Here is a 13684-nt window from a genome sequence, read left to right on the forward strand (position 1 = left end):
GTGAGTTGCCCAGGGTCACACAGCTAGTAAGTGTCAAGTGTTTGGTCTGAGGCTGGATTTGAACTCTGGTCCTCCTGACTTCAAGGCCAGTGCTCTATCCACTGCACCACCTAGCTGCCCCTCAATTATAGTATTTTAAAAAAACACTATGACATCACTCTTGAAAAAGTAAAAAAAAATGATGACAATGCTTTTTTAATATAAAAGATTTATCCTCTTTTATAAGTTATATGTAAACATTTATTTTTTAATTGAAATATAAAATAACCCATTAGTACTATATCAGCAAAACATGTGAAGGACTTTTAAAATTGTCAAAGAAAATCTGAGTTCAGAAAACACAAAAATTATGTCAATTATAAATTGAATGAAGCTTTAATATAAAATCAAAGAAAATTATTTCGGAAGAAAGTTAATATCAACACTAGGTGGTGCTGTGGGAATATACAAGCCTCTGCCTGGTCCCAACAGACTCCAAGTTCATGTTGCCTGTCAGTTGCCTACTGGCTCTACTCTCAACCTTACATCTCTTGGTGGGTTAGTTAGATCATCTTCTAGAGAAGAGGTACCTAACTTTTTTGTGTCATGAATCCCTTTGGCAATGTAGCAAAGCCTATGGATCCCTTCTTAGAATAATGTTTTTGAATGTATCAATTAAGATACATAGGATTAAAAAGGAAACCAATTATGTTGAAATATAATTATTTAAAAAACCTTTTTTTTTTTTTTTGATTCACAGACCTCAAGCTAAGAACGCTTCTAGAGGTATATACGTATTTTGGTCATTTCATTTAGACTCACCCCTTCTTTTCCTTTCCAATAAGCCTTTGGAACCTCCAAGCAAAATTTTGACATTCCAAATGCTACAATCTATAATGTCAACCTCCTCCTTATGAGCAATAAACATTTGCTGAGCTGCCACTTAACAAATTCCAAATAAAATGAGCATTTACACACATAAAGTAGAGCAGAAAAATGGTATTGCACACAAAATTACAAGTCTGGATTATATATAGGTTGTCTTTTAAGTGCATGATAGATTCAACATATAAGTTTCATAGATGTCCTGCTTGTCTGTGATTCCTTCTGGTTCTTTCTCATTGTCTTCTGGGAAACTCAAGCCTCACATGCAGAGTTAGAACTATGATTCATAATTAGAATCAAATTAATAAAAGCATGTTAAAGCACAAGCATTATTGAGAATTAGCATTAGTTATCAATTTGTTGTTGTTGAGTCATTTTTCAGTGGTGCCCAATTCTTTGTGATCCCATTTTGGGGTTTTCTTGGCAAGGATGCTGAAGTATTTTGCCATTTCCTTCTCCAGCTCTTTTGACAGATGAGGAAACTAAGGCAAACAGGGTTGAGTGACTTGCCCAGGATCACACAGCTACTAAATATCTGAGCCTGGATTTGAAGTCATGAAGAAGAGTCTTCCTGGGCACTCTATCCACTGTGCCACCTAGCTGCCAGCTATCAATTACCTGTTCATATAACTACAAATTTTAACCTCCCAATCCAAATCTTGTCTATCCAACTCTCACAAGAATGAAAGGGAATAAGTACAACCAGAATATTAATTAGCATGGTCTGCAAGTCACTTCACATTGCTGATCAGTATAGATACAACTCTGACTGCCACCCACTAAGCAGGCTGATTCACTTTTCATCTCAACTTGCTGTATTTGCCCCCCAACACTTGTACCTTTCTCTTATCAAGTAAGTGTTGCCTGACTAAGCCTAGCAATGGCAAAAGACGCGGGGAAATCATCCAGTAGACATGCTCCCTTACTAAGACCCCACAATCCCCCAACATTTCAATTCCCCTCCCTGCAGCCATTCCCATTCTAAGCAATAATCAGGCAAGCAAAACTGATATCAGCACATTAGGGCTTCTGGTAGGACCATTAAATCTTTAACTAGTTAAAAAAAAAACACCTTGATAAAATAAATATAACCACTAGAGGTCACAACAGGCTTAGGTTAATGATCTAATGGAGCCAACTTAAAGGTCCCAAGTTCATGATAATTCTGTCCTTGGAATTGTAGCTATGAAAATCTAATAATAAGCTAAGGAGGGTGGGATTTTGGTCCTTCACAAGGAAAGGGCACTCTCTCCTATGTGGCTCGCCAAACTGTCACTCGCCCTCATATCACTAAGGGGCATTAAGAAATGCAAGGACAGAGTCAACCACATGTTTGTGAAAAATAAGATTAGATCTGTCAGATGCAGTCTTTCGTAGAATACCATGGCTGTCCCTTGTGCCAGTAGGGGAGAGGAAAAGTTCTACCATCTCCTTCCTCTCTTCATTTAATTTTCCTACCCTCCAATCCTGATTTCATTAGCTTCCTCTCTTCCTTTTCAGCTAAAAAGAAATACAGCTCTCAGCATCTTTAGCAACCTAGGTCCCCTTTCTAGGTGATCAGCCCAAGCCTTATCAAGAGGACTAGCAGTCCTGTTATTTTCCCCAAATAACACAAGAACAAAAGGTATGTTAACTATAAGACAACGAAAAAGGGAATGAAAAATAAAAATGCACATAAAACAATTATATCATTAAAGAAAAATAGAAAATAAAAGTCATAACACATTGATTCAATTTATTTGTCCTCAAACGATGATTGGTAAACACAAAACAATTCTTAAAAATCATGTTCGATGTGCATATAATTGCTTTTCTATTTTCATTTAAATTCCAAACATGGAAACAGCCTTTATAGTACTACAAATATTTATTTGTTTTATTAATAATATTGTCAAGTCCTGCAGTATTAATTCAAGGGTAAATTCCAAAGATTTCAGGGATTAAAGCACTTGTTCTTAAAGAGATATCAATGAGATAAACTGGAGAATAAACAATATCTCAGGGGTAGTAGGAAACTGAGCAAGTGTCAGTCATGAACAAAAGGTTAAGAAGTAAATATGATGATTCCAAGCTAATAAACAAGTTCAGGAATTTTTCCACAAGCTTGGAGCCAGAAACAAGGAGTTTTCATTGTGATCACTGAAAAGACCTGTTCCACATCTTAGGCTGATTTTTAGTTGCCACTGTGGATTCCCAGTAGTACAGGAGGCACACTTCTACACATGCAATGCCATCAGGCACGTCAACTGGTTATAACATGTAAATGAACTACAAATGGAAGCCAGTTTGCTTGTTTTTTTCTTCTTTTTTTATTATTAATTTATTTTGATTTATCAACATTCACTTCCATAAGTTTTTGAGTTTTAAAGTTTCCTCCCCCCCCTCCCCGCCTCCCTTCCCAAGACAACATGTAAGCTGATATAGACTATACTAGCACATTCCTATTAAACATATTTTCAAATTAGTGATTTTTTAATTAATTTATTTTGACTTATCAACAATCACGTCCATATACTTTTGAGTTTAAAATTTTTCTCCCCATTCCTCCCCACTGCCCTCCCCAAGACAGCACACAATCTGAAATAAGCTATACATATATGTTCCTATTAAACATATTTTCACACTAGTGATGTTGTAAGTAAGAATTAGAACCAATGGGAGGAACCACCAAAAAGAGGAAACAAAACTCAACAGAAGAGGAAAAAAATAGCAAATAGTATGCTTCGATCTGCATTCAAATACATAGTTCTTTCTTTGGATGTGGATAGCATTTTCCATCACGAGGTCTTTGGAGATGTCTTAGATCCTTGTATTGCTGGGAAGGGTTAAGTTTATCTATATTAGTCATCACACAATATGGCTGTTATTGTGTACAACGTTCTCTTGGTTCTGCTCACTTCACTCAGCATCAGACCGTACAAGTCTTTCCAGGTTTTCCTGAAGTCAGCCTGTTCATCATTTCTTATAGCACAATAGTATTCCATTACATTCATATACCACAACTTGCTCAGCCATTCCGCAATTGATGGGCATCCTCTCAATTTCCAATTCTTTGCCACCACAAAAACAGCTGCTATTAATATTTTTGTACACGTGCATCTTTTGCCAGTTTGCTTGTTATCGGTGACCATTTTACTTCCAATAATCGCAGGAGTGGGGCCCCATAGCTCATACTTCCTGCTAATGATAATAACTCTTAGCCATAACAGTTGGCAGTTTACAAAGCTGGTACCCTCTCATCAACTCTGTGAAGCATTGAAAGCTCAAGAGTTGGAAGGAAAATCAAAGGCTCTCATCCTCATAGGTTTGCAAAATGTGTTCCAGGGACTCCTGGGGTTCCCTAAGACCCTTTCCGGGAGTCCTGAAGTCAAAATTCTTTTCATAATAATACTAAGATACTTTAATTTCCAATACCATAAATAGTAATAGATATGAGCCACATAAGCAAAAGCTCTTTGGGTGGGGGTTCAAAATAATTTTTAGGATTGTGAATGAGTCCTGAGACCAAAAAGTTTGAGGTCCACTGGTCTAACAATCAGGCTATGGTTCTATAGTTAAGAAGACTTAAGTTAACAGTGTAACCAGTGGCGAGCAGCAGCCACTGGCATCAGCTGGTGGTTAAATTTTCAGTGTGAGTATTCACACTTCATGAATAAGCAAACACTACAAATCAGGGCTTGATTTATTGTTTTGTTGATTGTCTAAACTTAAGAAAGTGATGGAGAAAATGGTAATGATGCAGATCAAACTTGAAAGCATGTCATGCCACTTGGCTGTCGGGTTTTGTTTTTCCTGAGAGCCAGTTAAACATTTACCAGTGCATCCTTAGAATCTAAACCTACACAACAATCGCTTGTACAACATCCAATTTTACAGATGCTAGTTTGCCCCTCATAGTTCTAATTATAATTCTAAAACCTCAGAAAGTTTTTTTTCATATTTCCCTTCTTTCTTCTAGAAAATTAGCTGTTATGGTTGCAGTTCTGTTCTTTCCTTCCAGATATTCCCCCTCACTTGGTTTTACCCTGTAGACTTCATTACTCCTTGTATTAAGATCTCTTTTTTTGCTTGCTCATTTCTTTGGTCTTCCTTTTAGCTTTTCTGCAAGGCTTTTTCTTTGAGGATTTCTTTCTTTCTCCCACCTTTCTGTTATTGTTGCTATTTTTTTTTCATTTTCTTCAGCATATTTGTTGTTATTTAGAGGTGGAACTAGGTTTAGTCACTACCGCTCCATCTTTTTGGAAGTCCAATCAGCAGCCTACAACTTACTATATATATTTCTCAGATTATCGCTTTTGATTCTCACAAGTCTGTGACGTATGTTGTACAACTATTCTCGTCATTTTACAGATGAGAACACAAGCTCAGAGAATACTTCATCACCATATGAACTTTTTGGTCATTAGACAAATCTCTCATATTAAGAATACCACTAGTCAAATTAATTTTCATAGATGGTCAAAACCTTGTGATTCTTAAAATCCTCTGGTCTATTTTCTATTACTTTGCCATTGTCATGACAGAGGAGTAAGGGGACCACATAAACCTGAGATCCATTTTGTAGTTTTCTTTGTTTTATGGGTTACCTTGGCCAAAGAATTTATTGCCTGTTGGTCAGGCAGCTTTTGGTCAAGGTAGCTTTTGTTTTTCATTAGAGTCACAGAATGTGTAGCTGGAAGCAAGGTTAGAGACCAATTAATATACATCCATTGTTTTGTAGATGAGGAAAGTTAGGCACAAAAAAATATTTTAAAAAGCTTGTTCAAGTTAAATGATTGGTTAGTACCATAGGACTAGAACCCAAGTTTCCAGATTCCTTATCCAAAGCTCTTTTGCTGGACAGTGCTACTGTAATCTCCTTTTCTATAAATAAAATCAATCCTACATTCTTGGCCTTTTATTTATTTAAGAAAGTTATTACAAAAACAATTAAGAAAACAGAAATACAGGGAGAAGGAATATGATTTTTTTTAAAAAAAAAAAAAAGCAAAGTGAAAGGTAGTGTTTAGTAAATTTTTAAACTTTTAAAAACTCCCACAAGATGGCACCCTTGCCAAATATTTATTTTTCTTATTTGATGGAACTCCTAGCCTTGTAGCTTCAAACGGGGAAAAAAACATTTGGTAGCAAAAGTATATCCACAAATTGCAGAATTTTCCAAAAGATAGCTAACTTATCAGAGGTAAATGACCTTTGATGGCTGGACCTCTGTGGATGACTGACAAATTGTTCATTCATCTGACTTTGCTAAATATTTGCTAGCAACTGAGCAGCCAAATATTATGCTTTGACTTATATACACTGGTTATATTGTTACAGTCATTTAAGTAGGAAAGTGGTCCAAATCACTGAGCCTTTGGAAACTCTAGGCAAATTTTTAACATTCCAAATGCTACATTCTATAATGTCAGCCTCCTCCACATGAGCAACAAACATTTGCTGAGCTCCCACTTAACAAATACTAAATAAAGTGAGCATTTCCATATACAGAATAGAGAAGAAAAATAGTATTGCACACAAAATTACAAGTCTGGATTGTATACAAATTGCCTTTTAAATGTATGATAAATTCTACATATAAGTTTCATAGCTGTCCTGCTTATCTGTGGTTCTTTCTGACCTTCATTCTGATCTTTATATTTTATAAAAATGTTTAAGAATTAAAAGTGATTCAGTTTTTAAAATTATATTCCTTTTCTTCCTGCCCTATTATGACTCCTGTACCTAAATTTCTCACAGCTCCCTCTTAACATCTATTCTCGTTTTTTTTCTCTACATTTTGCTACTGTCTGATCTTTGTGTCTGTCACTTCTATCCCAGACCCTCCAAAAATTGTCCTTTCCCTTTTTTGTCATCTTTGCCCATCTGGTACCAAGTTCTTACTTTGTACAAGGTTCTATTCTAGGTCCTGTTGGCCTTTCCAAAAAGTTAAAAAATAAACTTTTTTTTCTGAAATCCTAGACTAATGTTCAAAAGACTCAGGTGTTTAATATTATACACTATGATGACAATAACAACATCAACAACAACAGCAATAATAATAATAATAATAAACTTCTTAAGAGAGGCAGAGTGATAAAATGACCCTAAAACCAAGAAGAGCTTGGTTCAAGTCCTATCTCTGGGACATAATGACTGTGTGACCTTGGATAAGTTACTTAATTTCTTAGCTCCTTCTCTCTACTTCCACCCCCACCCTCCTACCACCCTAAAACTCTCTAAGACTTAAAATTACAGGGGCAGCTAGGTGGTGCAATGAATAGAGCACTGGCTCTGGTTCAGATCCGACCTCAGACACATCTAAAGCTCACCAGCAGTGTGACACTGGGCAAGTCACACTCCAATTGCCTTACTTAAAAAAAAAGACCAAAAGTTACAGAAAAAAGTGCTGATTTGCACTGGTAAAGGGAATTTGCTCATCAGGCATTCATTCCCTATACCAATTACATCATTTGTCTGGTCCTCTCCCAACCCAATAAGTTTCTTGGCATGCAAATGGCCAGCTTAGTGGGGCTAATACCAGGGTAAAGTAAAGTGTAAGGCTCCAGCTCAGGCTCACGTTCAGGAGGGGAGAAAGCTTGAGTTCCATTAGCAGGTGGAGGCCTGAGATGCAGGTTTCACAGCATGGAAATGACCAGGGAGTGGCTTAGCAGGCCTGAAACCAGGGCAAGATAAGGAGTCAAAAATATTTAATTTCAAGTCCTCCCTCCAAGACATACCAGTTCTCTGTGACAACTGTAGCAATTCATCTAACCTCTCAATGTCTTAGTCAATTGTCTAAGACTATAAGTTACAGTTGGGCTGCTGGTCCGCGCAGATGGAGGGAGTCTTGTACTGTGGAGGGAAAAAAACCCACCAAATTTCATCTATGTGAAAAATTCCTCATCTTGATAAAACCATAGCTCTCTCCCCCCCAAACTCTCAATCTCTCTCTCTCTCTCTCTCTCTCTCTCTCTCTCTCTCTCTCTCACACACACACACACACACACACACACACACACACACACACACAAATAAACAATAAATAAAATTATGACACTCCAGAAAGTGAACTTGGCTGCTTCCAGCTGACGGAGGTAAAAACTAAGTAGATGCTTTGGGGGTAGGGACCGTCACAGTGTCCTTATACTTTTGTTTCTTTTGTTTCTTTTTTATTGTTGTACTTCTTATTCCATGGGGCCTAGAGTAGCACCTTATATCATATGGATGCTTGGGCAGTGCTGGCTGATTGGCTCTTAAAGTTGGCAAGGGCAACAAGCAAGCTAAAGGCAAAGAAAGGATGAGCTTAGAGGCTCTGATTATCTTGACAATGGCTTAGTCCTGAGGTCGTCAAATATTGGCCTTCCAGACTGGCCCATTTCTTCCTAAAATAAAGTATGGTTCCTGCAGCTTTATGTTCCTAATGAAACATATTCTAGGTAGCATCTTCTCCAAAAAAAAAAAAATACAAGGGAAGCCAGAGAAAAGAAGATGGAGTACAACCTAGCTCCCCACCAAACCTCATCTAGAAAACTCACTAGACTAAACCCTGATCAGGAAAGCCAAGAAAGTTTATCATGAGTCATTTTTCCAGGCCAAGGTGGCTTAAGCAGACAGAAAGAGAGGTCTGTGGAGACTGAAGACAGTGTCTAGCCAAGAACACATTGAGCATGGAGCATTCCAGTACCTAAAGACCAAAAGTGGGTGAAGACTGGGCTCCAGGGCAAGAAGCACCATAGCAGAAAAGATCCCAAGGGATCTCTAAACTAGCATGGGGTGCAGAAATGGGTACAGTTCAGTTTTCTGCTAGCTAGTTCCAGGTCACAGATCCAGGATGAAGAGAAAAGTCATGAGCATGGACCCTATGTGTGCTGAACAAAGAACAAGAAGTAGAAGCAAACCGAGGCTCTGTGGTTCTGATCCCAGGAGCAGAGCAAGGACTCATTTCTAGCCTCCTGCCCAGAGTGGAGCAGCCAGGAATGACCAGTAGAATAACCACTGGTTTCAGTAGTATTCAATGAAATAACCAGGGCAGCAGTCCCAAACTAAAGGGGAGCCTACAATTCGGTCATTCTGAACTTGCAGAACCTCCCAATGGGCCAACAGAAGCTAGTCCAGCAGCAGTCTACTAAAACTCCCAATCAGGAACAAACTGACAGACCCAAACCTGGGTCAAAAATCACAGAACTCAGGTGGGCAGTGAGCAGAACTCACTCCAAATAACATCATGGGGAGAGCACTAAAAATTTGCAGGCCCTGAGCTGTGAAAGCAGCAGAAGGAAGGATGTTAACAAGGCAGAAGCTCAAGCCAGAGTCCAGAGTCAAAAGGGAAAAATGAGCAAACAAACGAAAATAATCCCATCATAAAGTGCTTCTATGTCAATAGGGCAGTTCAAGACAAACACTGAGAAGAAAAGAATAGGGGGCAGCGAGGTGGTGCAGTGGATAGAGCACTGGCCCTGGAGTCAGGAGGACCTGAGTTCAAATCCAGCCTCAGACCCTTGACACTTACTTAGCTGTGTGACTCTGGGCAGTCACTTAACCCCACTGCCTAGTTGGGGGGGGGGGGAAGAAAAGAAAAGAATAACTTGACAAGTACAGACTCAAAGGGAAAAAATGAAGCTTGGACACAAAGTCAACAAGAATTCCTAGAAGAGATAAAGCAAGAAATTTTTTTTAAAGAACTTAAAGTTATTTTTAAAAAACAAATGGGAGAGACAGAGAAGAAAATGAGGAAAGAAGTCAGATCTGAGGAAGAAAGATATGAAAAGAGAATTAATAACTTAGAAAAAGAAGTTATGGAAGAAAATAACTCCTTGAAAAATAGAATTGAGGTAAGGACAGGGCTCTAGAAGCCACCCTAGTGTCAGGAGCTGCCTCCTCACCCTCCATGGCTGTTTGCCCAAGCCTCAGCTATCACAGGACACAGATAATAAGCCACCCCGACCCAGCACCCCACCAGGGTGGTGACAGACAATGAAGTTATAAGGAAACATCTCTTAATTGATGGTGATGGTGATGGTGATGGTGATGGTGATGGTGATGGTGATGGTGATGGTGATGGTGATGGTGATGGTGATGGTGATGGTGATGGTGGTGGTGGTGGTGGTGGTGGTGGTGATGGTGGTGGTGGTGGTGGTGGTGGTGGTGGTGGTGGTGGTGGTGGTGGTGGTGGTGGTGGTGATGGTGGTGGTGGTGGTGGTGGTGGTGGTGGTGGTGGTGGTGGTGGTGGTGGTGGTGGTGATGGCAGAAAAATCAACCTGTTAGTGAAAAGTTTCATTAAATGGTGCAATGCTAAGTCTCAGGAAGAAGGATACAGCCAGGACCAGCACACGCTGAGTATTGTCCCAATGTGAATTTTCAATGGGAAAATCCCTGCTTGTATATGATATGAATATCAGAAAAATGGAAAACTATGAAAAATGTAGGCATAGAAAATAGCTGGAGCACAAAAAAAAATGCTGAGTACAAAAAGCAGATCCTTCATGCAAAATGAATACCAAAAAAATTGCCAGGAATATGATGCAAAAGTCATACGTACAGCACCATCCAGATAGGCATGAAACATTAAAGGAACTAGATGCTTTGGGGAAAGAATTACATCTTTCTCATATAAAAGAAAATGTTAAAGATAAGCTGGAACTAAGGTGAAAGCAGTTCCACATTCTTCGTAGTACTATCCATGAACTTCAGCAAAGAATAGAAACTTATGAAAACATCTCAGAAGTGGAAGAGGCTCAAGAAGCAGGCAAGGAAACAAAGACTAATAATAGGCAAAAGCAAGTCTCACCAGTAGGAAGTGACCTAAATATCTCTGTCTTAGTTTCCTTTCACATGGCTAAGCATACCCGTCAAATTGTTACTTCTGCAAAATTAAGACTATGATTCTTATTCTTATTATTATTATTTTTCAAACGTTCAATGAGGCAAAGAAACGATTTCAATGAAGTTTGTTGTATGAAGTTTTTTATCCAAATGCTTTCAGTTTGTATTTTCATGCATATTTTGGCAATTGTTAAAATGATAAAATTGAAATTGATTCTCACAAGTTATATTTTACAAGAAAGTGCCTCTAGAATATATGGATACGGATATGGATATTTCCAAGATGGTATATCCTTCCCCCTTCTTGGATACAACTCAGTCAATAAATCCTCAGGCGTCATCTGAAGTACAGAGAAGTTATGACTTGCTTATATCTACAGGTGTACTTCATTTTCTTGTACTTTGCTTTATTGTGCTTTGCAGATTTTTTTAAAACAAATTGAAGGTTTGTGGCAACTCTGCATCAAACAAGTCTACTGGCACCCTTTTTCCAACAGCATGCACTCACATCATATTTCTGTGTCACATTTCGATAATTCTTGCAACATTTCAAACTTTTTCATTATTATTATCTTTTATGGTGATCTGTGACCAGTAATTTTTGATGTTACTATTGTTTTGGGGCATCACAAACCATGTTTATATAAGACAGCAAACTTAATCCATAAATGTTGCGTGTGTTCTGACTACTCCACCAACTGGCCACTCCCATCTATCAATATTGAAATTAGGCCAATTGATAACCTTACAATGGCCTCTAAGTGTTCAAGTAAAAGGAAGAGTCAATTGATGCAGCAAACTTCATTGGCGTATTATTTTAAGAAATTGCCAAACTAACGTAACCAAGATTAGAAGGAAAGCAGAAAGCTGGGAAACAATCTTTGCAGCAAGTGTCTCTGATAAATGCCTCATTTCTCAAATATATAGAGAACTGAGTTAAATTTATAAGAATACAAGCCATTTGCCAATTGAAAAATGGTCAAAGGCTATGAAGAGGTAATTTTCAGATGAAGAAATCAAAGTTATCTATAGGCATATGAAGAAATGCTCTAAATCACTTTTGATTACAGAAATGCAAATTAAAACAACTCTGAGGTTATCACCTCAAACCTATCAAATTGGCTAATATGACAAAAAAGGAAAATGATAAATGTTGGAGAGGATATGGAAAAATTGAGACACTAATGCACTGTTGGTGGAGTCGTGATCTGATCTGATCATTCCAGAGAGCAATTTGGAACTATGCCCAAAGGGCAACCAAACTGTGCACACTCTTTGATCTAGCAGTATCACTACTAGGTCTGTACTCCAAAGAGATCATAAAAAAAAGGAAAAAGGACCTACATGTGCAAAAATATTTCTAGAAGCCCTTTTCATGATGGCAAAATATTGGAAATTGAGAGGATGGCTATAAATTGGGGAATGGCTAAATAAGCTGTGGCATATGAATATAATGGAATACTATTGTACAATCAAAAATGTGAACAGGAGAATTTCAGAAAAACCTGGAAAAGACTTGTATGAACTGATACAAAGTAAATGAGCAGAACCAAGAAAACATTGTACACAGTATCAGCTACATTGTATGACAATCAACTATGAATGACTCAGCTCTTCTCAGCAACACAATGATCCAAGACAAGTACAAAGGACTCACAAAGGAAAATGCTATCCACATCCAGGTAATGAACTGGTAGACTCTGAATGCAGGTTGAAGCATACTTTTTTCACTTACTTTATTCTTTTCTGTGGGGTTTTTTTTTCTTTAAATCTGTTTCTTCTTTCACAACTGTGACTAATATGGAAATATGTTTTACATAATAACCATGTATAATCTCTATCAAATTGCCTACCATTTTAGGAAGAAGGTGGGGGGAGAGAGGGAGAAAAATTTGGAATCCAAAATCTTGTAAAAAGGAATACTAAAAATTGTCTTGACATGTAATTGGGGAAAAATAAAATACTGCTTTTTTAAAAAAGAGAAATTGCCACAGCTACTCCATCCTTCAGCAACCACCACCCTGAGCAGTTAGCAGCTATCAACATCAAGGCAAGACCTTCCACCAGCAAAAAGATTACAACTCACTGAAGGCTCAGATGATAATTAACATTTTTTAGCAATAAAGCATTTTTAATTAAGGCATATAAGTTTTTAAGATATAATATTATGGCACACTTAATAGATTACAGTATAGTATAAACATAACTTTTATATGCAGTGGGAAACCAAAAAAAATCATGTGACTCACTTTATTGTGATATTTGTTTTATTACAGCACTCTGGAACCAGACTCACAAGATCTCTGAGGTATGCCTGCATATGAACATGTTCGCTTTCATAGAATTCCCAGGATGGGGTCTTCTTCCCCCTCCTTGAACACCACAACTTAGTAAAGTCCTCAGGAGCTGTCCAAGGTATGTAAAAGTGATAACTTACCTAGGCTCACATAGCTAGTGTGATTTCTAACCAAGTCTTTCTGACTCCGAGACCAGTACTTGACTACAATTTGTATGCCTTGCTTCTTCTACATATAGGGGAAAACACATGAGCAAATAATGGGTCAATTTCGAACCTAGAGAAATGAGTTTTTCATGCTTAAATAAATGAAAACTAAACAACAAAAAAAAACTCGAATTGACCAAATAGAAACTAATAACTCTATGAGACATCAAGAAATAGTAAAACCAAAAAAAATGGGACCTCTAACATCATCAATGGGGCACTGCACTGGAATATTTCCACCCCAGAGTCCAACCTGTGAAAGCCATATAATTAATCATTGTTTCCCAACCTTTATACTAGGGTATACCAACCACAGCATGGTAAACTCCCCACTGTATAACCTGTCGTTGCCTGGAGTTGGAGGTAGACAGTTTTGTGCTTTGTTAAAATTCAGGTCACTGATTTCTCAGGAAATATTCAGGAACTTTCTGGCCCCAAGGCCAGATCCTTCCCTTAGTTTAATCTTCACCCAGTTGAACAGTAGGTTTTCTAAAATTAAGTATTCGTTGCCCA

At 37.9% G+C, this 13684-nt stretch overlaps 1 pseudogene; it reads left to right on the forward strand.

The window, feature by feature from the left end:
- The first annotated feature begins 8937 nt into the window (after nt 1–8937).
- Nucleotides 8938–10728, forward strand: LOC110195875 (THO complex subunit 7 homolog pseudogene; annotated as a pseudogene).
- Nucleotides 10729–13684: the final 2956 nt, after the last annotated feature.

This window comes from Phascolarctos cinereus, unplaced genomic scaffold (genome assembly GCF_003287225.1).
Source record: "Phascolarctos cinereus isolate Bilbo 61053 unplaced genomic scaffold, phaCin_HiC Scaffold_726;HRSCAF=1367, whole genome shotgun sequence".
Lineage (NCBI taxonomy): Eukaryota > Metazoa > Chordata > Mammalia > Diprotodontia > Phascolarctidae > Phascolarctos > Phascolarctos cinereus.